The sequence below is a fragment of the Lepidochelys kempii genome, chromosome 7 (assembly GCF_965140285.1).
Source record: "Lepidochelys kempii isolate rLepKem1 chromosome 7, rLepKem1.hap1, whole genome shotgun sequence".
NCBI lineage: Eukaryota > Metazoa > Chordata > Testudines > Cheloniidae > Lepidochelys > Lepidochelys kempii.
Window position 1 is genome coordinate 45,452,514 of NC_136386.1, and position 25,170 is coordinate 45,477,683.

Genomic DNA, 25,170 nt, shown 5'->3' on the forward strand with positions numbered 1-25,170 from the left:
CCTGGGAAACAAGCACAGAGTGGTGGGACCGCATAATGTTGCAGGTCTGGGATGATTCCCCAGTGGCTGCGAAACTTTCGCATGCGTAAGGCACTTTCATGGAACTTTCTGACTTGGTTTCCCCTGCCCTGAAGCGCAAGAATACCAAGATGAGAGCAGCCCTCACAGTTGAGAAGTGAGTGGCAATAGCCCTGTGGAAGCTTGCAACCCCAGACAGCTACCAGTCAGTCAGTAATCAGTTTGGAGTGGGCAAATCTACTGTGGGGGCTGCTGTGATCCAAGTAGCCAACACAATCATTGAGCTGCTGCTATCAAAGGTAGTGACTCTGGGAAATGTGCAGGTCATAGTGGATGGCTTTGCTGCAATGGGGTTCCCTAACTTTGGTGGGGCTATAGACGGTCCCAAGATAGGGATATGCATTCTGGACCACCAGGGCAGCCAGTACATAAACCACAAGGGGTACTTTTCAATGGTGCTGCAAGCATTGGTGGATCACAAGGGAGGTTTCACCAGCATCAGTGTGGGATGGCTGGGAAAGGTGCATGACACTCGCGTCTTCAGGAACTCTGGTCTGTTTAAACGGCTGCAGGAAGGGATTTACTTCCCAGACCAGAAAATAACTGTTGGGGATGTTGAAATGCCTATAGTTGTCCTTGGGGACCCAGCCTACCCCTTAATGCCCTGGCTCATGAAGCCGTACACAGGCACCCTGGACAGTAGTCAGGAGCTGTTCAACTATAGGCTGAGGAAGTGTAGAATGGTGGTAGAGTGTGCATTTGGACGTTTAAAGGGTCGCTGGCGCAGTTTACTGACTCGGTTAGACCTCAGCGAAACCAATATTCCCATTGTTATTGCTGCTTGCTGTGTGCTTCACAATCTCTGTGAGAGTAAGGGGGAGACGTTTATGGCAGGGTGGGAGGTTCAGGCAAATCGCCTGGGCACTGAATACTCACAGCCAGACACCAGGGCGGTTAGAAGAGCACAGCAGGAAGCGCTGCGCATCAGAGAAGTTTTGAAAACCAGTTTAATGACTGGCCAGGGTACTGTGTGACACTTCTGTTTGTTTCTCCTTAACGAAAACCCACCCCCTTGGTTGCCTCTAAATTCCCTGTAAGCCACCTGCCCTCCCCCCTTTGATCACAGCTTGCTTGCAAAGGAAATAAAGTCACTATCATTTAAAAAACATGTATTCTTTATTAATTGATTATAAAAATAGAGAGATAACTCACAAGGTAGCCCAGGTGGGGTGTGGGAGGAGGATAGGAGGGAAGGAAAAGGCCACTTTAAAACTTGTTGAATGCCAGCCTTCTGTTGCTTGGGCTGTCTACTGGGGTGGAGTGATTGGGTGCCCAGAGCCTCCCACCCCACGTTCTTGGGTGTCTGGGTGAGGAGGCTATGCAACTTGGGGAGGATGGAGGGTGGTTAAACAGGGGCTGCAGCGGCAGTCTGTGATCCTGCTGCCATTCATGAACCTCCACCAGGCGCCGGAGCATGTCCGTTTGATCCCGCAGTAACCCCCGCGTTGCCTCCTGCCTCCTCTGATCTTCCTGCCGCCACCTCTCCTCACGTTCATCGGCCACTGTCCTGTACTCTGCTATTGTGACCCTCCACACAGCTCTGTCAGTGCCGGACGACTGCATGAGCTCAGCGAACATGTCATTGCGCATGCGTTTTTTTTGCCGCCTTATCTGAGATAGCCTTTGGGACGGTGGAGGGAGGCTTGAAACATATGCAGCTGCTGCAGGAAAAAAAGAGAGTGAAGTATTTTAAAAGATACATTTTACAGAACAATGGCTATACTCTTTCACGGTGAACAACACTATTCACATTACGTAGCACATGTGATTTTGGTACCAGGTCACATTTTGCATCTTATATTGAGTGCCTGCAGCTTTGGTGTTAGAGATCACACACGCAGTGCCAGGGAACAGAATTTGGCTTGCAGGTGGCCATGGTAAGCTATAGTCTTTCAGCTTCTGCAACCTTCATAACAGCAGCGCCCTCATCTCCCATACAAAGCAAAGCACCTTGAGTTGGCCATTTAGTACTGCGGTTTTCCTGTTAACGTGCAGCAGCAAAAACCAAACTAACCCCCGCTCCCATCCAATTCTCTGGGATGATCGCTTTACCCCTCCCCCCACCACATGGCTGGTATCAGGGAAGATCCCTGCTAGTTAAACATGAATAGCTCGGCGCCAATGCCCCCCCCCACACCGTGTGGCTAACTGCGGGGAGGATTTCTTTTCAGCCACAGGCAAACAGCCCAGTAGGAACGGCCACCTCTGAATGTCCCCTTAATTAAATTGCCCTATTTCAACCAGGTTACCATGAACGATATCACTCTCCTGAGGATAACACAGAGAGATAAAAAATGGATGTTGCTTGAATGCTAGCAAACACTGGGACCATACGCTGTCAGGCTTTGTCATGCAATGATACCAGATTACTTGCTACTAGAATGGCGTGGTAAAGTGTCCTCCCATGGAGGACGGAATAAGGCTGCTGTCCCCAGAAACCTTCTGCAAAGGCTTTTAGAGTACCTCCAGGAGAGCTTCATGGAGAAGTCCCTGGAGGATTTCTGCTCCATCCCCAGACACGTTAACAGACTTTTCGAGTAGCTGTACTGCCCACGAATGCATCCCAAGTCCTCAGGGCTACTTAATCATTAAAAAACGCTTGCTTTTATAACATGTATTATATTTTAAAAGGTACACTCACCAAAGGTCCCTTTTCCAGCTTTGTTGGGTTGGGAGGGTATTTCAGTCAGGGTGATAAAAAGATCCTAGCTGTCGGGGAGAACGGTGTACTGTGTGCTCCCCGCAAGCTTGTCTTTCTCCTCCTCATCTTCCCCGTCTGCAAAATCCTCTGCCATGGTGGAAAGTACTCCATCATCGGAGTCCACGGACAGGGGTGGGGTAGTGGTGGCGGCGGCGGCAGCCCCCCCCTAGAATTGAATGCAGCTCAGCATAGAAGCGGCATGTCTTGGGCTCTGTCCCGGAGCGTCTGTTTGATTCTTTGTTTTTCTGGTACGCTTGTCTGAGCTCCTTAAGTTTCACATGGCACTGTGTTGCATCCCTGCTGTAGCCTCTGTCCCTCATGGCCTCGGAGATTTTTTTAAATGTTTTGGCATTTTGTCTTTTGGAAAGTAGTTCTGATAGTATGGATTCCTCTCCCCATATAGCGATCAGATCCAGTACCTCCCATTTGGTCCATGCTGGAGCTCTTTTTCAATTCTGGGACTGCCTGGTCACCTGTGCTGATGAGCTTGCCAGGCCAAACAGGAAATGAGATTCAAAAGTTCCCGGGGCTTTTCCTGTACACCTGGCCAGTGCATCCGATTTCAGAGTGCTGTCCAGCGCTGTCACAATGGTGCACTATGGGATAGCTCCCGGAGGCCAATACCTTCAATTTGCGTCCACACTAACCCTAATTCAAAACGGTGATGTTGATTTCAGCTCTAATCCCCTCTTTGGGGAGGAGTACAGAAAATGGTTTTAAGAGCCCTTTCTGTTGAAAAAATGGCTTTGTTGTGTGGACGGGTGCAGGGTTAATTCGGATTTAAAGCTGCTAAATCCAACATAAACTCGTAGTGTAGACCAGGCCTAAGTCTTCTGTTGAGACTTCCCCGGCTGCTCATACTTTCATTATGCCGGGGTCACCAGGCTTTAAGAAATGTGTCTCCTGCAAGGAGTTTATGCCTCGGTCTGACTGGCACTCACTCTGCGTTAAATGCCTTGGCGAGACACACGTCCCTGCCAAGTGTCTCCACTGGACCAACTTAAAAACTAGAGCTCGCCATGACAGAGACTTGCAGCTAAAAATGCTACTCATGGAGAAAGCTCTGGAGCTATCTATTGAGAAGGGCGGTAAACCCTCTCCCTCATGCTTCCCTGCCAAGTCAGAACCAACCAGGAGCACGGCTTCACCCTCTCATGCAAAGAGGCAGGGAGCCCTAATGTTTCCTCTCAAAAGGGTAAAGGATCTCCCGCAAGGTCTGTACCCTTGCTGCTGACAGAGCTGAGAGCAGGCAAGTCAGACCGCACCAGCACTTCAGCAGCAACTCACACGGGGCGCAAAAGCAGGGACCCAACTTCCCACAGCGGAAAGCTCTCCTTGGTACCGGTCCTGCCGGCACGGACAATGGACCTGGTGCCAGCAACACGTTCCACCCTGGTGCTGACAAAAATGTCAGCACTGAGCCTGCCTGCCACCCCCGGAGCAGATTCAGACCCCCTGCGGGGCTCTCACAAATGTCTCACAGCTCCTACAAAAGTGAAACTAAAATCACTCCGGGCTGCCGCTCACACTTCCCGCTCTCCAGCACACCAGCCTAGGGAGCAGCAACAATTCTTGCATCAGCAGGATATCTCTATGGCCCCTGAGCCTGACTCTCCGCTCCTCGACATTGAGTACTCACTGTTTGAACAGCAGCTCTCACCGTCTGACCTGGCTACTTTCACTGATAGTGAGAGCAACACACAATAGCAGGCAGAGTTCTCCCCGCCTGAGTCTCCCCCTCCACTGGAGCCATACATACCCCAAGACATGGCGCATCATAAGAATCAGCCTCAGTTTCCCTATTTTATCCCCCAGTGGCTGGGACCCAACTTTTCCTACCTGGTGCCCTCGCCTCAGTGGTTGGCTCCTGCCACCGCTCCTCCTTGCGTCCCTTCTACCAGACCGCAAGCTCGTCCTACACCTATATCCCCAGCTCCATCAACTTCTAGAGCTCCTGAACCCCCTCCTGAAGAGGTGGGCTATCGCCATCAGCCACAGAGCATTCCCTCATGCCTCCACATCCACAAAATATGGATGACTTTAAGCAATTTCAGTGGAACTTTTCAAGAGAGTGGCACTCAGCCAGGACATCCCTTTGGAGGAAGTCCAGGAGACACATCATAGACTGCTCAAAATCCTCCAACCCTCTGCACCCTCAGAAATCCCTCTACCCATAAATGAAGCTCTCCTAGAACCAGGTGATGCTCTCTGGCAGACCCCTGCCTCCAACCCACTAACATGCAAGAAAGCTGAACATAAATACTACATGCCTGCGAGGGACGTCAGGTTGTGGGTGGGAAAATAAGAAATCAATTATCTTCTGGTGGATGCAGCGATGCAGAGAACAAAGCAGCCACACTACCGGCCCACTCCGCAAGACAAGGACCTCAAATCCCTTGACATCCTGGGACACAAGGTTTATACCTCTTCTACTCTACAATTTAGAATTGCAAATTATTCTGCCCTTGCAAGCTATGACTATGATAACTTCAACAAGCTCTTTGATTTTTCTCCCATATACTGGAAGACAGGAGAGCGGACTTCAAGGAAGTCCTCTTCGAAGGTCAGTTGGTGTCTAGGATGGTACTACAAGCGTCCATGGACATGGTTGATACAGCAGCCTGCACCACTGCTACTGTAGTGATGATGTGGTGGTCTTCCTGGCTCTGGCATCCGGTGTCCCCAAAGATTTGCAGACCAAAGGATCTCCCCTTTGACAAAGATAAACTCTTTTCCAAAAAAGCCGATGAAGTCCTTCACGCTATGAAAGACTCTAGAGCGACTTTGTGCACATTGGGCATATACCCATCCATCCTCAGGAGACCATGGTATCAACCTATCAGAGGCCCCATGCACAACAATATCACCGACCCCAGTCAAGACCGTATGACACTAGGAGAAACTGCAACAGACCTCCTAGGCGCAGGCAAAACCAGGAGCAACCAACTACTTCCCACCCATCAGGTAACAAACAACAATTTTGAAGTGCTGGTTGGGGGTCTGCACGGCCACCCCTTGACTCCACCTCCTATTTGCCCATTTGGCTACCACCTTCAGGCTTTCCACCACGTCTGGCAACAGATCATGCAGGACTGCTGGGTCCTGGAAATAGTTCAGTCAGGTTACTCCATCCCTTTCTTATCTTTCCCGTCCACCCTTCCCCGTCCCTCTTCAGGAACCCCTCTCACGAACATCTTCTCTATGTGGAGGTGGCTCATCGTCTCCGCCTAGGTGCAGTTGAACATGTACCGACGCAACATCGAGGAAAAGGGTTCTACTCCCACCACTTTCTAACCCAAAAGAAAGGCGGGGGGTGGAGACCTATATTAGACCTACGCCGACTGAACAAGTTTGTATGTGTACAAAAATTCAAAATGGTCACATTGGGCACAATAATGCCCACGCCTGAACAAGAGGACTGGTTCACAGCCCTCGACCTACAAGATGCCTATTTCCATATATCCATTCATGCAGCACACAGACACTTCCTGTGATTCACACTCGGACACGACCACTTTCAATACAGAGTACTTCCATTCAGTCTCTCCACAGCACCGTGGGTATTTTCCAAGACCCTTGCTGTAGTTGTAGCCCACCTCCGCAAACACGGGATTATACTTTCCCCTACTTAGACAACCGCCTTATCAAAGCCAGCTCCTATAACGAGACGTTAAAAGCGACAAACTTTACCATCATCCTTTTCCACAGTCTAGGCTTGCAAATAACTTTCCAAAAATCCACTCTAATACCTACACAGCAGATAGAATTCATTGGAGCTCACCTGGACTCGATTCAAACCAGAGCCTCGCTTCCACACAACAGATTCCTCCTCACAATTACGCATCCCATACGCATGATCTCTGTTCGACCCAGAATACAGACATGGATCTGCCTTCAGCTTCTTGGTCACATGGGAGACACCACCTTCGTGGTCAAATACGCCAGGCTGCACATGAGATGCCTTCAGGGTTGGCTCAACTCCAACTACAAACCCAGCAGACACAGTTTCTGCATAAAACTGACTCTGCCACCGATGTATTGGCCTCCTTACATTGGTGGACAAACCAGAGAACCTATGCACAGGTGTTCCCTTCCATCCACACTTCCCAGTACTCGTGCTTACCATGGACGCTTCCCTGACAGGTTGGGGAGCGCACCCAGGAGACCACAAGGCACAGGGCCACTGGTCCCTATCAGAAATGCGTCTGCACATCAATCTTCTAGAACTCAGCCATCAAGTACACTTGCCTTCACTTTCTTGCCACCATAAAGAACAAGTCCATCTGAGTTCTGACAGAAAATATAGTATGTATGTTTTACATCAACAGGCAGGGAGGAGCATGATCTCACTCCCTATGCACAGAAACCATCTGACTATGGAATTGGTGCATACAACATCACATAGAAATCGCCACTTCCTACCTGCCTGGTGTCATGCAACACTACCGCCGACACACTCAGCAGACAGTTCTCCAAGGAACACGAATGTGAATTACATCCAACGATACTCCGACAGCTCTTCTCCCACTGGGGTGCTCTGTCAATAGACCTGTTTGCCCTCCTCAAAACCGCAAATGCCATCTATTTTGCTCCAGAGCGGGACTCAGAAACGCATCTCTAGGGGATGCATTCCTCATTCCTTGGAACAACTCCCTCATGTACGCTTTTCCAACAATTCCACTGATACACAGGGTTCTACGCAAGATCACAGAGGACAAGGCTCGGGTCATACTTATTGCCCCAGCTTGGCCCAGACAGACATGGTCTCCTTACCTACTACGCATGTCCATCCGTCCTCCCCGGACTCTCCCTGACAGACCAGCTCTCCTCTCCTAGAACTGCGGTCGTCTTCTTCATCTGCAGCTCCGGAAACTCCCATCTGACAGCGTGGTTCCTTCATGGTTTCAGTCCCACAAATTAGCCTGCTCAGAACAGGTCCAACATGTCCTCCTGCACAGTAGAAGGGACTCCACTCAAAAGACTTACCTGCAAAAGTGGAAATGCTTCTCCATCTGGTGCTTCCACAGACGCCTGACACCCCAGACTGCAACCCTCCTTGACATCTTAGACTATCTTTTCAAACTAAAACAGGATGGGCTTTTGCTCAGTTCTATCAGAGTACACCTCACAGCCCTTACCACCTTCCATGACACTGGACGGCTAGTCACTTTTCACCCACCCCACCATGAAACGCATCCTCACGGACCTGAAAAAGCTGTACCCTGAGATTCATTCACCAGTAACCTCCTGGAGTCTCAACCTAGTTCTCCGCGCTCTTACGAAACCCCCTTTTGAGCCCCTGGCCACCTCATCCCTGCTCCACGTGTCCATGAAAGTGGCTTTCTTGGTTGCCATAATGTCAATGAGAAAGGTTGGTGAAATAAGCGCCCTGATGGCCTACCCTCCCTACACCATTTTCTCTAAAGACAAGGTTACTATGCGACCCCACCCCAAATTCCTCCCCGAAGTGGTGTCTACCTTCCACCTTAACAAGCCAATACACTTACCTATATTCCATCCCAAGCCTCACATGACTCCACAGGAAGCAGCGTTACATACCCTTGACATTTGACAGGCTCTTGCATTCTATCTTGACAGAACTAAACCATTTTGTGAATCCCCTAGGTTATTTGTTTCTACTACCGAGAGATCAAAGGGTGAGGCTATCTCTAAGCAAAGACTCTACAAGTGGATCTCAGACTGCATCAGATCCTGCTACCAGACCCAGAATGTTCAACCACCAGAGAGTGTTAGGACTCATTCTACTAGAGCAATGTCAACATGCATTGCTTTCCTCCACAACGTACCTATTACAGACGTATGCAAGGTGGCCATGTGACATCTGACCACACATTTACCAAACATTATGCAATCACATGGAATACCACAGCAGACATCATAGTCGGCCATATGGTATTATCTACCATTGTGCCTCACGCAACTCCAAAATCCCACCAACCATAGTGGGTACTGCTTCACATTCACCTGGAGTAGAGCACCCACAGGGACAGCACTCAGAAGAAGAAGAGAAAGTTACTCACCTTGCAGTAACTGAGGTTCTTCGAGATGTGTGTCCCTGTGGGTGCTCCACTACCCACCCTCCTCCCCTCTACTTTGGAGTACTAATCAGACAACTCTACGGTAGAGAAAGAACTGAGGGGAGTGCGGGACGCGCGCGCTCAGGCAGACCCTAATGACCCCGCGAGACAGCAGGTGAGCGCGTGCGTCCCGACGAGGCACTGCTCCCGAAGATCTCTGCTCGACGGCACCAGGACGCACCGTCACCTGGAGGTAAGCACCGACAGGGGGACACATCTCGAAGAACCTCAGTTACCGCAAGGTGAGTAACTTTCTCTTCCCCTACCTTTGCCCTGAGTAAAGCAGCTAAGATGTAACTTAGGAGGCTGAGCATTCTCCTTAAAAATTTGTTTTATACATCCTGTAATTCGCTATGATTCTTCCAACCCCAAATTTCTGCATTTTACAGTATTTGGGAACACACTTTAGCTTTAACCTCTAAGAGTTGGAAGGACTGGATTGCCCTTGTAAACGTGAGTGAATGCAGCACTGCTTGCATAGAACCTCAGGCTTTCTTCTTTACCTCCTCTATATGTTTATCCTATTGGCCATTATGTGTAAAACAGATATCCAAATAGGGGGAAAACCTGACCTGTTCAATATAATAGCCATCAATCATCCATTTATACAGTTTTGGTCTGTGGCCAGAGAAAATTACTTCAGTTTTCTCATAGTTTATGGTCAGGTTTTCCTGCTTGCAAAGAGAGCTAAAGTGCTTTAACATATGTTTTAAGCCCAGCAGGGTTTGGGACCACAGAACCATGTTGTCTGCATGAAGAAGGACCAACACAAATTGGTTCAGAATTTTGGGAGGGAAATGTTGCGCTGCTTCTAAAGCTGTCACAGTCTCATTAATGTAAAAATTAAGAAGAAAATGGGCCAATAAGCAGTCCTGTTGGATGCCTTTTATGATGGATAAGTAAGTTAATTTATCTTGCCACCCAATCCTAATCTTGGCTACTGTTTGTCTATGATGGGCTTTCCATACAAAGAAGCCTAGGGTCAATGCCAGCCTTCGCAAGTTTCTCCCAGAGATGATCTCTGTAAGTAGACTCCAAAGCTGATTTCATGTTGACAAAAGCTGTATACATTTTTTCCTGGGAACTGGCTTTGAAGGCTAATAAAATACTCTGGTCAGATGGCTGAGATAAATCTTAATTATCTGATGTGACAAAAAGTGTCTAGTCCAAAACTACATGGCTCTTGGGCTAGAAGGCAAAATAATGTACATATTTATCATTTTGTGAATGGTTACAGTGCACATCTTTGTAGACCAGATTCTTGAATACTGCAAGTGCTATATAAGGTTATTAGGCCATTAACACTATGGACTTAAAGGAAAAAGTTGCTTACTGGAACTTCTCTGCTCAAATGTAGATAATTTTTCCTGAGATGGCATATATTAATGATGGTACCTGTTTTAAGAGTCTTTGTTCTATGCAACTAAACTCGCAAAAAAATCCAAACACCCTTCCCAGACCTGAAGAAGAGCTCTGTGTAGCTCAAAAGCTTGTCTCTTTCACTAACGGAAATTGGTCCAATAAAAGATATTATCTGACCCACTTTGTCTCTCTAGTATCCTGGGACCTGCATGGCTACAAAAACACTTCAAACAAGCGGTGGCTTGTAATTAAAAGCTAATACTCCAATTCCATGGTATATATCTACCTCTCTTCAAAGGTCAGGTGAAACAAATGGGCCCTTTTGCAACATGTCTTGAAAGTTGACTAGTCTAATCTATTTTGTACCACAGATGGTGGGAATTCTAGAGTCATATCAGCTGGCCCCTATTTGTTATGTCAAGGAGGATTTAGTATCAGTACATCTGCTGATCACAATTGTCAGTGTATTGCAGGAAGAGACATAGGCGCAGAGTTTCAAAACTGCTGGGGGTGGGGCATGCTCCTCCCTGGCCCTGCCCCCACTCCATCCCTTCCCCAATGGTCCACTCCTGCCTCACTTCTTCCTCACCCAGTTCTTCCCCTTCCCCCGAGTGTACTGCGCCCTCGCTCCTCCCCCCACACCAGCGCCTCCAGATGCCACAAAATGGCTGATCCGCGGCAGGTGGTAGGTGCTGGGAGGGAAGGGGAGGCACTGATTGGCGGGTCCTGCCAGTGGGCAGGAGGCACTGGGGGAAGGGAGAGGCATTGATAGATGGGCTGCTGGTGGGTGCTAAGCACCCACCGTAGTTGTTGTTATAGACTTTTATGTTCCCAAATCTAGTACAAATCCTCATTGCTTAGGACTTGCCAGTTTATTTCTATTTTATTTCTGGAACTTTTCCAGGAATGAAGGCAGATAAAGAAAATAGACTTTAGACTCAGTTAACCTAATTTGATGGCTTCTATCCTGGATTAACAAGGACAGTACATATCAATTGCTTGATCCACACTTAACAACACAAATTATGTGTGTGTATTTAGAGATCTGTAAAACTGTAGAATCCCATTTTGGGTTCATCCAGAAATTTTCTATGGCTGACCACTGAATGTGTCTGTGTCCTTTAAACATTGATAGTTATCAGTTATTGGAAAGATTGTCACTGGCAGCTTTTAGCTGTTCTTGAAAACATTTCTCAATAAGCATTGCACCCTCTCTATATATTTAAGTACTTCAAAAGCTATTTCAAATAATTATTAAATTTAGAAGTGGAATTCTTTTCAAAAGACCTTTCTTCTCTGTTGGAGTTTTGCAGACACTTATGTAAACATTTACTCTTTCTGGATCTTTCAAAAGAAATTATTTGAGATTAACCAAAGATTTTAACCAGTGAAGATTTCAATCGTTAGTATGATCAGTCATGAAAAATCAACTGTTTTTTTATGGGAGAAAATCACCCCAGGGTATTTTGTTGAATTTTCTGGATTTTTCACCTGTTTACTATTTTACTTTCTATTTCTGAAGAATTCAATATTATGTAAATTTACACATATGTATACAAATATGTAAAACAGAACCTGTAGTTTTTTGCTAGCAAATGTTGACAGGTTTGTAATTGCATATTACTACCATATGTACGTTAAAATGTGCACTGAGCATAATGAGGACTTTTTATCACATATAGTAAAGTGTGTATATAACAACTTTACAAAGAGGCACAAAACTTACAAAAGTAATTGCAGGAAATTTAAAGGGAAATTAGGAAATACAGTTGAAACTACTGTTCCAGTCTCAGTTGAAATCTGATTTGATTTAATTAATAAAGAAATGGAACCACAGAAGAAAAATATAAAAAAAGAGAGAAATTATGAAACTTTTCCATTACTTAGCCAACATGAATGATCCCACATAAAAAATGTCATTTGGTGAGCCCAGAACAAAAAGATGCTGAAACATGACTGATGGAACACATTTCATCATCTTTGCTGTCTTCTATTCTGCTATTTAAAATTAAAAGTCCAACTTCTCTCCCAAATCTTTGTTTGTGAAGGAGACTGTCACATTTTGTTGGGAGGAAATTGTGGCAGTCGCAGGAGAAAGGACAGGAGAATTAATTTTTTCTTCAGTATTTAAAAGCCTGGCACACCTATCGACCAATAGCAAAGACTTTCCAAGTATATATTATGTTCATGGTAATGCTTTACAATGATATAGAAATTTTAAACAAAATAAAAAGAAAAAAAATTTAGTGTGAGAGCCTCATCCCTGCTGTGGCTCCTTTACTTGGAGTAAATTAGACTGAGAGGTGTATATGGGCCTTTAAAGCCCTAATTCTGTCCAGGGAAGGATTTCCCCCAGTGCAGGAAATGAGAAAGATAACCATAAAGTTGTCAAATAGCGTCCCTATGGGTGCTCCACTGTAGGTGTGCTTGCATCCCTGTGCTGCTGATCGGAGAACTTTGGTAAGTGTCCACTGTCTCTCCTCATGCTGCGCCACGAGGCAAGTCAGTGCCTGTGCTAAACCCTCTCAGTTCCTTCTCAACCGCCCCAGCTAGAGATGGAGCTGTTTGCAGTCCATTAGGATCTTTACTTTATATTTGCATTTCTATAGTTAGTCAGTCTCTAAATTAGGATAGTTGTAGTTTTTTCTTTACCCTGTTTTTTCTCTTAAAAGAAAAAGAACTTCACCTCCCCTGCTTTTTCTTCGTTGTTGGGGACTCTTTACCCTACTGGGTATGTCCAATTCACCAGGCTTCAAGAAGTGCCTCGCTTGCAAGGACGCAATCCTGGTTGAAGACAAGCACTCCCAGTGCATTCGCTGCATTGTGGAAGGCCACGTCCAGCAGAAGTGTGGTCTCTGCCAGCAGCTCAGGCCAAGTTCATGTAAGGTCAGAGAGCTCTAGCAAAAGATTATCTGCATGGAGGCAGCTCTCAGACCCTCTCAGGACTTGCAGTAGAGTCACTTGGCAGACATGAGTCTTCTCCACAGTTCTCTACATCTAAAGGCTGTGAGTCGAAGAAGCAAGCTGCTGACCCTTTTCATAAATCATCAAAGAAGAAAGCGGGAAGCCACTATAGTGAGCCACGAGATAGCCATAAGAGATCCCCATCGTGCACTGTATCTTTGGCACTGTTGGCACAGAAACCTTCCCAGTCAGGTACCCATGGCTTACAGAAACCGAAAGCAGCAGGTACCTGTTAACATGCCCACCGAGTCATTGGCACTGAGGGACAGGAGTAAGCACTCCACTAAAAAGGCTCTCCTGTTATGAGAGTCTGTTTTGGTACTGTCATCGATGCCTCATCCAGCACCAGAGCAACCAGAACAGGCAAGATCCCCGGCACCACCATCGGCATTGAGCCATTCGGTACCGGCAGAATTCCACCACTCTAGAGTCTTCCGCATATTGGATGTACCAGAGTCTTTGCTTCTCGGTATCGGGACCTCCACACCAAACCTCTGGGTAGCATGGGAGTCATCCCCACTGCCATGCCACACTCCCCTGCTCTCTAGCAAGGGTTCAGATAGTGAGCCAGAGGAGGTGGCGTCACACTACTTCTCCCAGCCTCCGTATGGTGATCAACATCAACAGGTCCCTAGAGTATGCCCTCAGATGGCCTCACCAACACCATCGTGGCATGAGCACCACTGCCGGGCTCTAGGCCACCACAATCCCAATGGCCATATTGGGATCCTTGGGTGGCATATTGCCAGCATGCGTCACCGGAGAACTCTTAAGGCACACCCCCTTGGCTGTAGCATCTGGAGCTTCGGAGCATCCAGAAGACATCATTGAGGAACATGAGGGCGGTGCCAAGGAAGAAGTGACCCTGAGGACCATCTCCTCCCCCTTGCCAGACAAAGCCATCATGCCGTCCCCACCATTTCTGGCTGATGTGGTAAAGAGAGTTGCAGACACTCTCCAGATACAACTGGAAGTAGTCAAGGACACCCACCATTGTCTCCTTGGCATTTTCCATTCATCCTCTTCCTCAAAGATCATCCTTCCTATTAACAAGGCCATCTTGGACCCGGGAAGAACCATCTGGCAAACCCCAGCATTGGTAGTGCCTACCTGCAAGCAGGTGGACAAAAAATACTATGTCCCAGCTAAGGAATCTGAATTCCTCTTCTCTCACCCTCCACCCCACTCCATCGTGATGGACACTGTCAACTCCTGCGGCCATCAGCACCAGATGAGATCCACTCCCTACGAAAGGGCCTGGAAGCACCTGGACCTTTTCAGAAGAAAAGTGTACTCCTCAGACGCTCTTCAATTACGTATAGCCAACTACCAAGCCCTCATGGCAAAATATGATTATATAAATTATTCAAAATGGAATGATTTTATTGAATGGCTGCTGGAATCACATCGTGAACAATTTAAGGCCATTATCCAGGAGGACCAGTTAGAGGCAAAGACCACACTTCAGTCTGCCCTCAATGCTGCCGACACAAAAGCTAGGTCCATCTCCACAGTAGTGGTGGTGTGACGAACATTGTGGCTCCATCTATTGGGCTTCCTGAAAGAGGTATAGTTGACTGTTAAAGACTTTCCTTTTTGAGGGCACAAAGCTCTTCTCAGAAAGTACTGATGCCTCCCTTCACGCTCTGAAGAATTCTAGGGCCACTCTCCGTTCTCTGGGCATCTATATGCCAGGATAAAAAAAGAGATTCCGGCCCCAATCCTTGCATAGATCACACACATCCCAATATCTGACTCAATGCCACTATGAGCTGCAGAGAAAGAAAAGTAAATTTTTTAGGCGTAAACCATCTGGTCAGCAATCTTCCTCATCCCAGCCGTCTTCTTCCAAACCAATTTTGAAAGGCTGATTGAGATGTGGTAGACCACTTTCCCCCAACCACTACAGCTGAAAATGCTATACACCCATTTGGACACTGATTGGCAGCATTCTGCAGTGTCTGGGAATGCATAACTTCAGACCAATGAGTGTTAGATATTGTTCACATTGGGTACTCCATCCATTTTACCTCCATACCCCGGACCCTTCTCATGAGAGTTTACTATAACAAGAAAGAGATCACCTCTTCCAGTTAGGAGCCATAGAACTGGTACTTCAACATCTACAAGGCAAAGGGTTCTATTCTTGGTATTTCTCAATACCCAAGAGGAAGGGAGGCTGGAGACCAGTGTTCGACAAACTTGTTGAGAGCTCTGAAGTCTAAGGTCAAAAATTCAAGATGGTCACTCTAGCAACAATCATTCCATTGTTGGAACAGGGAGACTGGTTTTCAGCACTTGACCTTAAGGATAACTACTTTCATATCTCAATCCTATCGGCTGTGATTTCTTAGATTCACTCTAGGACAAGAGCACTACCAATACACAGTGCTCCCCTTCAGACTATCATTGGCCCTGAGAGTATTTTCCAAGGTTCTCTCAATCCTCTCAAGAATTATCAACATTCAAAAACCAGTCAGAGAACATGTCAATCTCCCTGGACTCTCAATAACAGACTTAAAAGTGGCAATTCTTCAACAAAAAGACTTCAAAAACAGATTCCAACAAGAAACTGCAGAACTGGAATTAATTTGAAAACTGGACACCATCAAATTAGGCCTGAATAAAGACTGGGAGTGGATGGGTCACTACAAAATCTAATATCCCCATACTAATTTCCCCCTACTGTTACTCACACCTTCTTGTCAACTGTTTGAAATGGGCCACCCTGATTACATTGTTCTCATTACAACTACAAAAGTGATTTTTCCTCTCTTGGTATTCTACCATTGAGAATAGCCCACTTCCACTTTAATTGAATTGTCTCATTAGCACTGACCCCCCACTTGGTAAGGCAACTCCCATCTTTTCATGTACTGTGTACATATACCTGCCTACTGTATTTTCCACTCCATGCATCTGATGAAGTGGGTTTTAGTCCACGAAATCTCATGCCCAAATGTGTTAATCTCTAAGGTGCCACAAATACTCCTCGTTGTTTTTTCAATAGTAGCTGTACACTTACACTCCCAAGGAATCCTCATTTACCCTTATCTAGACGATTATCTCCTGAGAGCCCCATCGCTCCTGGAGGCTCAGCGAATCACCAAGGCTACAATATGCCTTTTTACAGAATTGGGCCTGCAGATCAATGCCCAGAATTCAACCCTTGTTCCAGTAGAGCGCCAGGAATTCATAGGCGCAGACCTCGACTCGCTACAGGCCAGAGCTCTTCTACCTCAACAAAGATTTCTCTCCCTGGTTACACTCAGAGAGCCCACAGATATCAGCCAGACACTGCCTCTAACTCTTGGGGCACATGGCAGTGAACACAGCAATAATACCACATCCCCGGCTTTATGTGTGATGCCTTCAGATGTGGTTCAGCTCAGTTTACAGATCAAACAGGGACAGGTTAGAGAAACCCGTCACTACCATCCAGGATCAAAAACCCCTTTAGACTGGTGGAAAGACCCAGACAATTTTTGCAGAGGGATTCCCTTCTTGCAACTTCACCTGTTGTTGCTTCTCATCACTGATTCATTACTCAGAGTGGGGTGCACATCTAAACAACCTCACCACACAAGGCAAGTGGTCACCCACAGAGATGTCCCTTCACATCAATCGTCTTAAGCTCAAAGCAGTTAGGAATGCCTGCACCCACTTCCTGCCATTGATGAAAGGATCTGTCTGGCCAAAGAGGGCTCGGATACGCTCAATGAAGCCACACCAGGTGCATAAGTATAACCGGTTTTATTGCCAAAGTATAATAAGCTTCCCAGCCCTCACGCGTTACTAAATACGTGCTTTCCAGCAAGCAAGCAAGAATCAATGCTTACACATCCTCTGCTATGGACAGTCCCGAACCCTCCAGCCTTGTCCTTGAGGGCTCGTAGTAGGCGCTGCTCCACCATGGGGAATTCCTGGGCCACCCACAAGGCCTAGGTCCGCAGGTGAGACTGTTCGTCTAAAGCAATTCTCATAGCCGTTTTTTATCATCATGTCTTTCTAAGGAGGGCATATACATCCACAAGCAGGCTCTGGCAGGAAACACTACTGCTTTCTATTCCCACACTTAACACACTCAGGCCCTCCTTATCTCATTACTTGTTTATCCAGTCGAGTAGTTGCAAGCCAGCCCGGCTGGTCAAAGCCAGTTCACTACTAGCTCCCCCCGAACCATTCTGTAACAGGCCAAGGTAACTTGCGGACAGCCCCAACAGGATCACACATGAGAGTTCTAACGGACAACATAGTCTGCATGTACTACATAAATCAACAAGAGGGAGCCATGGCACCCTCCCTTTGTATAGAATCAATGAGACTATGGAACTGGTGTATCTCCCATGACATCACAATGTCAGCAGCCTACCTCCTAGGTACACAAAACTCCATAGCGGACAGCCTCAGTCACAGATTCCCACATGACCACAAGTGGGAGCTAGACCCAGTCCCAGCTAGACCTATGATCTATTCAAGTGGTGCGGGGGCGCTGACCAGAGATTTGTTCACTACAGTACTTACCTGAACAAGAAATGTCCACAGTACTGCTCCAGAGTGAGGATAGGACAACACTTCTTGGGCAATGGTTTCCTTCTCCCCCTGGGAGGGGGACCGCCTTTGCACCTTTCTTCCTTCTCCCCTGCTATCAACGGTCCTGCTGAAAATAAAAAGAGAGAGCACGTAATTCTAATTGCTCCTTCTTGTCCATGACAGATCTGGTACCCTTACCTGTTGCATCTCTCTCCCAGTCACTCTGGACCTCCTCTCTCAGGACAGAGGATGTACCCTACATCCCAACTTGAGAGTTCTACGCCTCAAGGCATGGCTCCTTCTTGGTTCAAACACCTAGAAAACTCCTGTTTGAAGGAGGTGTAAGAGGAGGTATTATACAGTAGAAAGTCCTCGACACAACATACCTATCTGCAAAAACGGTCCAGGTTTCAGATTTGGTGTACTTCCCATCAAATCTCCCCGAAATTCTCTACTCTTCCACATATTTTAGACTACATACTTTCCGTAATAAAAAAATCAGGGCTACCTCTAAGCTCTGTGAGTCCATCTAGCAGTGTTAACAGCTATCGACCTACCAGTAGAGGGATACTTGGTGCTGTCACATCCAAGTACTAAAAGGTTCCTCAAGGGTATAGTAAACCTTTTCCCATAACCTCGATCTTCTACTCCCACATGGGACCTAACTCTGGTATTGAAAGGACTGACTAGGCCTCTCTTCGAACTCATGGCCACCTGTTCGCTTATGTACCTCTCAGTGAAAACCACCTTCCTGATAGCAATCACCTTGGCTAGAAGAACAGGAGAAATAACAGATCTAATGGCACATCTCCCCGACATGATATTGTTTTGGGACAAGGTTACACTCAAGCCACATCTGAAATTAATTCCTAACATAAGCTCCCCATTTCACATGATTCACTTGATTCATCTTCCAACCTTCTATTCCAAGCCTCACTGAGACAACAGAAGCTATATTACGCTCTCTAGATATCAGGTGTGCCCTAGCCTTTTACCTGGACAGGATGAAGGTTTTCCTTCCCCTTGCGGAAAGATCCAAGGGTGCAGCAATATCAGCACAAAGACTCTCCAAGTGGGTCTCAAACTGCATCAGACAGTGTTACCAAGTTCGCAGTATGACCCCTCCACATACTATTTGTACATACTCCACCAGGTTGATCTCCTCATTCGTCGCCTTCTTCAAGAATATCCCTCTCTCAGAGATCTGGAGAGAGGCAGCATAGGTGTCAGTTCACACTTTCGCAGAACATTATGCAATCACTGGGGATGCTGCCTCTGATGCCATCTTCGGCTTCATGGTGCTGTCATCTGTGACTAACCTGACTCAGAAGTCCCAGTCGTCCAGAAGGAGTCACCTACAGCGGAGCACCTATAGGGACACTGCTCGAAGAAGAAGAAATTACCTTGTGCAGTAACGATGGTTGCTCCACAACCTGTCCTCCTCCCCTCTACTTTGGAGGTCAATAACTCTGTGATAGAGAAGGGACTGAGTGGGGTTAGCCCACATGTGCTAACTAGCCTCTTGGCGCAGCATGAACAATGACAGCGCATGTGTGGGCCTAACGGACACTACTACTGAACTTCTCCGATCAGCAGTGCAGGGACGCTTACACTGGAGCACCCATAGGGGCACGCATTTTGAAGAATCATCGTTACTGTACAGGGTGAGTAACTTCTTCTGAGGATTGCCTCACAAGCCCTGATGTATGGGGTTTGGTGGGAGCAGGGTTTCAGCATGCACTGTTGCAGAGATTCTAGGCAGTACTTAGTATCTAATGGTTGGTCTAAGTAGATTGTAAGTTGGGGAATCTACTAGTATGGTCTTGTTTTTTATTTAAAGAATTGCAAACTTTACATTTTGGAAAATGTGTGTTGTCTTGTGTTTTGAGGAATAATTATGCTTATGAAGTGTAATTCTGTGTGTTATTTGATGAAACCTAATCATTCTGAGGCCTGTTTTTTTTTTTAATGGGAGTTTTCAGTAACAAACAGTCTTCCTTCTCCCCTTTTCAGGTTGAGAAAAAACACAATTTGTAGCTTCAGAAGCTGGATTGTATACAACTGACTTAATGGACAAAGAAATATCTTTTTGATATTTAAATATTTATATATTTTTCATATTTTCTATGCCATTTATTTTTAAAACATTAAAATACTTATTTTACAACATCACTTGGTTATTGAATATTTTAGTGCCATTATGGGTTGTATGTAACCTTAATGCTACTTATGATCTTGATTAAAATATATAGTACAGTTTTTTTGTTGCACTCTAAAAGTGGTCTTCTCAACCTCTTTGGGAATTTAGTTGTGATAATAAGATGCAAAAACACCATAAACTTCGAAATTTTGATTAAACCTTAAAATGCACAGCATTTAAAAAAGAAACCCTTGTATAGAATATACATAAAGCTAAAAGGGAAAGAGGATTGGAATTGAAAAATACAAAGATCATATTGCACGGACTATTAACATTTTTGTTATAAGAAAAGGAGTACTTGTGGCACCTTAGAGACTAACCAATTTATTTGAGCACAAGCTTTCGTGAGCTACAGCTCACTTCATCGGATGCATACTGTAGATCCACAGTATGCATCCGATGAAGTGAGCTGTAGCTCACGAAAGCTTATGCTCAAATAAATTGGTTAGTCTCTAAGGTGCCACAAGTACTCCTTTTCTTTTTGCAAATACAGACTAACACGGCTGTTACTCTGAAACCTGTCATTTTTGTTATAGTAGGTTATTGAATGTGATGGCTATTTTCAAGCAATGCCTGCAAACAGAAAATGTATCTAAATGTCATTAGATTTAAATAATTAAACAGCATCAGGTAAAATGATTACTGTATCTTCTAGCCTTGTGATATTTTTGTACTTCTGTCGCAAGGACTATTAGGAGTTTTTTCTGTTAAGTCATCACGTAACTGATAGTATTAGCTGGATAGTGTTGGTTCATATTTTGTGTTTGTGCTTCTAGAGGTCCAATTTTTGTAGTTTATAGACTATCACCCTTACAATAAAGTAAGTTTAGCACATCCAGTATATTAGCCTTACAGTTTAGAACAGTGTTAATAAAGCACACAACATTTTATTGTAAGACACGCAGATGACAATTTCAGACCTCTGAATAGATCCTTTTTTTTTTTTTTTAAACAAAACATTAAATTAAAGCGACACTTTATGGAAGTGAAAAAGACTGAGGCTTCAACAGGCATTTTTCAGTAAAACTCAGAATTTGAGTTTGAATTTATAGTGTTTCTCCAGATATGAAATGTCATTGGCCTATCTAATTATGACCTCATCACTGGGAGAGGAAGTAAAAAATGCTGCTGCTTGGGTATGTGCCTAGCTGTTGCTCTTGGACTTCTTTTTTTCTTTTTAATATAGTGATGCAGTTGTTTTACTCCCATTGGTCTTATTTGAGAATTTGGAAGTGATTTCAAGGAAATTAGGGGCTTTGTCTCCTGCTGCAGTGGTTTTTTATCTTTCATTGTAAATCACAACTGAATTTACATCATATGCTTTGCCTTATTTATATTGAGTGGATTTCCCAGTGCGGCTTTTCCTATTCTATTTAGGCGGTTTTATATCCTTTATATTGTTAGCATTGTAACCTCAAATTTGTGTTTTATGCCTTTTTGCAAGACTTCTTTGCTCCTTGTCATTGATTGTATCTCAATATAAAGGGAGAAAATTGAGGGAGGTATAATAGAAAAATGAGTATAAACTGACTTTACTATTACACTTAAGCGGGTCTAGTGATGTGTGAAGCATGTTTGTTTCTCTCCTTCCAATCCTTTTTACACTCTCCCTCTACTCGTTACTGCTTTTGAGGCAATCCAATTAGCGGATCAGAGACCTACTCCTGTACAGCTGGAACAATGAGTCACTTAAAAAGTCTCAGTAGAAACCATCACTCTGCCTGCTATGGACACCAGGGCCCATCAAGACCTACTCAGGAGGGTGGCCCAGAACTTGAACTTGCAGGCAGAGGAGGTCTATAAGGACACAGATGGTGGATATTCTGGTCCTAGAAGAGCCCTTGAGGGTGGCTCTGCCCCTCATCAAAACTATACAAAATGCCACCAAGGTGCTGTGGCACATGCCCGCCTCTATCCCACTTGTAGCCAAGGGAGTAGAGCACAAGTACTTTGTGCTTTCTAAGGGTATGAGCACGTCTTCACCCACCCTCAGCCCGGGACCGTGGTGGAGGCGGCAAACCACAAAGAATGCTGGGGGCAACAGGGGCCTCTCCCCAAATCGAAGGATGCTAACAAGCTGGACCTCTTTGGTTGGAAAGTCTACTCCACCGGGGGGCTCCAGCTTCGCATAGTGAATCAGCAAGCAGTACAGAGCCTCTGTGCTTATAACTCCTGGAACTCTCTGGCCAAATTCCAAGAATTGCTTCCAGCGGACTCCCGTTTGGAGTTTAGAGTGGTTCTGGAGGAGGGAAAGGTGGTGGCCAGGACCTCTCTTCAGGTCACCATGGACTCAGTTGACTCGACCACCTGCACCATGGCCCCGGTTGTAGCCATGAGACACAGCTCTTGGCTAGAGATCTCAGGGCTCCTGCATGAGGTTCAGAATACAATTCAGGACCTGCCCTTCGACTGCTCTGGGGCTTCATACACCAGCCCTGCAAAGAAAGACATTCAAGCCCCTGGCCGCCCAACGTTTCTACCCTGCCCTTCCTAGACAAAACTTTACAATAGGAAGCAGGGCAGAAGCAACAGGAGGTGCCCATATCAGTCCTCCTCCAGCCAAGGGCAGGACTCAGCTAAGTAGCCCTTGGGCTCGAAGCCAAACTTTTGAAGGTGTGACCGAGGATGGAGTACCAGTTCAATACCTGGATCATTCCCCTCCCTTTGTGAACTACCGTGCCTGGGCTCAAATAACCTCAGACCTATGGGTCCTGAGCATGGTAGAATTGGGTTATTCCCTCCCATCCTCTTACCCCCTCCCTTCTCACAAGCAACTTCTAGTGCATGAGATGCAAATGCTGCTACAGCTGAGTAGGGTAGAGGAGGTTCCTCTGGAGTTCTGGGGCAGGGGTTTCTATTCCCCTTACTAATTAATCCCCAAGGCCAAGAGGGAGGGAGTGCGCTCAGGCCCATTTTTAGACCTGTGAAACATCAACAAATTCATGAAGAAACTGAAGTTCCGCATGGTCTCCCTGGCCTCCATCATTCCTTCTCTGGATCTGGGGAACTGGTATGCCATCCTCGACTTGAAGGACGTGTACTTCCACAACTCCATAATCCCGTCCCACAGATGGTTTCTGCGATTTGTGGTCACCAACACCAATCAGTTCATGGTCCTCCCCTTCGGCCTATCAGCAGCCCCTCAGGTGTTCATCAAGTGCATGGCGGTCATGGTGGCCTGCCTTCAGAAGCATCAGGTGCAAGTGTTCCCATACCTAGACGACTGGCTCATCAGGGACTGCATCTAAAATGATAGTACCATAGAGTAACAACTGTATTTTTTGCTCAAACACGAGAATTCAAGAATAGTCCAGAAGGAAGAGAGGCAGTCCTTAAGAAAGAAGTGTGAAATAAAAAAGTTTACCAACCTGAAGATCCTGCATGTTCAGACATGTTCCTTTCAGAACCTTCAAAGCAGCTTCCTCTTTAGAAGGAACACTTTTCATGATGTTGTTTCATTCGGGCTACCAGGCTTTGCATTTCTTTGTTTCACTGTTTGCATTTTGCACACATGCCTGTCTTAGCCACATGTAGAGGAACTTCATTAAAATATTCCCAAACTGGGTCTCTTTTACAGCCTGCTGCCATTATAGGTTTTTCCTTCTAGTGAGAAAATGATATGGTAGATCTCAAATCAATGAAAGCTACACTCAGAAAGACCTCAAAGACTTCTGGAATATGCTGCTCAAACAGTTTCACTTTTATTTCTACTGCCTGTCCCTCCCTTCTCACATTTATCACCAGACTTCTTCTCCTTGTCCAAATCTGTTCCTCCCCAAACAGTCTTCTATTCGTTGAACTTTTTGAAACTTTGTACTTTTTTTAGAGAGTGGTAAGGGATTAACTCTGTTTACACAAATTTGCAGAAGGACAATGGGGTTGAGGTCTGTTACTTCTCACCTCTATTTATTTATTTATTTATTTATTTATTTATTTATTTTAAAACATTTTTGCTGTTAACAAGCATGTTCTCTCTGGAAACACAAATCCACAGTTTGAGAACTGCAAAATTGAGGGTATATCTACACTATGAAATTAGGTCAATCTTATAGAAGTCAATTTTTAGAAATCAATTTTATGCAGTCGATTGCGTATGTCCACACTAAGCGCATTAAGTTGGCGTAGTGTGTCCTAATTACCTTGGCTAGCGTCAACTGTTGGAGTGTTGCACTGTGGGTAGCTATCCCATAGTTCCTGCAGTCTCTGCTGCCCATTGGGAATTCTGGGTTGAGCTCCCAATGCCTGATGGGGCAACAACATTGTTGTGGGTAGTTTTGGGTACATGTCATCAGTTGCCCCTTCCTCTGAGAAATCAATGGCAGACAATCTTTTCGCACCTTTTTTGCATGCAGATGCCATACTGCTGACAGTAGATGTTGCAGTAGGACTGCTAACCATCATCGTCATCCACCGCTTCTGCTGAAACTCTGCTCTCCTGGTGCCATGAATCCACCTCGCAGGTCCTCTCGTCGTTCTGTATAAATATCTGTTCTCATGGCATCCGTCGTCATCCACCGCTTCCGCTGCAACTTTGCTCTCCTGCAGACGCCATACCATGGCAAGCCTGGAGCCCGCTCAGATCACTGCTGCTGTTGTGACCATTGCAAACACCTCATGCATTATCCTGCAGTATGTGCAGAACCTGCAAAAGCAGGCGAGGAGGCCACGACAGCGCGATCACGATAGTGATGAGGGCATGGACACAGACTTCTCTCAAAGCATGGGCCCTGGCAATTTGGACATCATGGTGGTAATGGGGCAGGTTCATGCTGAGGAACGCCAATTCTGGGCCTGGGAAACAAGCACAGAGTGGTGGGACCACATAGTGTTGCAGGTCTGGGATGATTCCCAGTGGCCGCAAAACTTTCGCATGCGTAAGGGCACTTTCATGGAACTTTGTGACTTGCTTTCCCCTGCCCTGAAGCGCAAGAATACCAAGATGAGAGCAGCTCTCACAGTTGAGAAGCGAGTGGCGATAGCCCTGTGGAAACTTGCAACCCCAGACAGCTACCGGTCAGTCGGTAATCAATTTGGAGTGAGTAAATCTGCTGTGGGGGCTGCTGTGATCCAAGTAGCCAACGCAATCACTGTGCTGCTGCTATCAAAGGTAGTGACTCTGGGAAATGTGCAGGTCATAGTGGATGGCTTTGCTGCAATGGGGTTCCCTAACTGTGGTGGGGCAATAGAGGAAATGCATATCCCTATCTTGGGACCAGATGACCTTGCCAGCCAGT

At 46.0% G+C, this 25,170-nt stretch overlaps 1 protein-coding gene and 1 long non-coding RNA gene across 12 annotated transcripts in view; one reads left to right on the top strand and one right to left on the bottom strand.

Moving 5' to 3' along the window:
* The window catches only part of DOCK3 (dedicator of cytokinesis 3), a 585,647-nt gene that overhangs the window by 88,195 nt on the left and 472,282 nt on the right, over window positions 1-25,170 (top strand). The window lies entirely within an intron of this gene.
* On the bottom strand, window positions 1,176-2,794 carry LOC140915287 (uncharacterized). Its single transcript, XR_012160125.1, has 2 exons — window positions 2,720-2,794; window positions 1,176-1,739 (listed from the first exon to the last, which is right to left on the bottom strand). It is a non-coding gene; the product is annotated as an uncharacterized LOC140915287 (long non-coding RNA).